This window comes from Penaeus monodon, chromosome 23 (assembly GCF_015228065.2).
Source record: "Penaeus monodon isolate SGIC_2016 chromosome 23, NSTDA_Pmon_1, whole genome shotgun sequence".
Taxonomy (NCBI): Eukaryota; Metazoa; Arthropoda; class Malacostraca; order Decapoda; family Penaeidae; genus Penaeus; species Penaeus monodon.
This window is the reverse complement of record NC_051408.1, coordinates 14,149,072-14,149,385: the sequence shown is the minus strand read 5'-3', so window position 1 is coordinate 14,149,385 and position 314 is coordinate 14,149,072.

Here is a 314-nt window from a genome sequence, read left to right as displayed (position 1 = left end):
ATCCACTCCCTCGAGCAATTTCCATTTACATCTCCCGTTTTCTGTTCTTGTTTATTTACCTATTTACCAATTCTTTAGCCGAGCGGTAATGGAGAGAAAGTTACACAGCTTCTGTTCTCTCTCTCTTCACAGGTAATAGAATCCTGCGCAACGGCCATCGAGTTTCAGGGGAAACTTTAGCAACATTTCCCTCGAATTTATCCGGGAATCCACGACCTAAAAAGCACATTCTTGCAAGCCTTGCCTTAAGTGTGCTTCTCAGGCTGTCTGTGCGATTGTCGCACTATGGCTGTCGGTCTGTGTCTCTTCTGGTG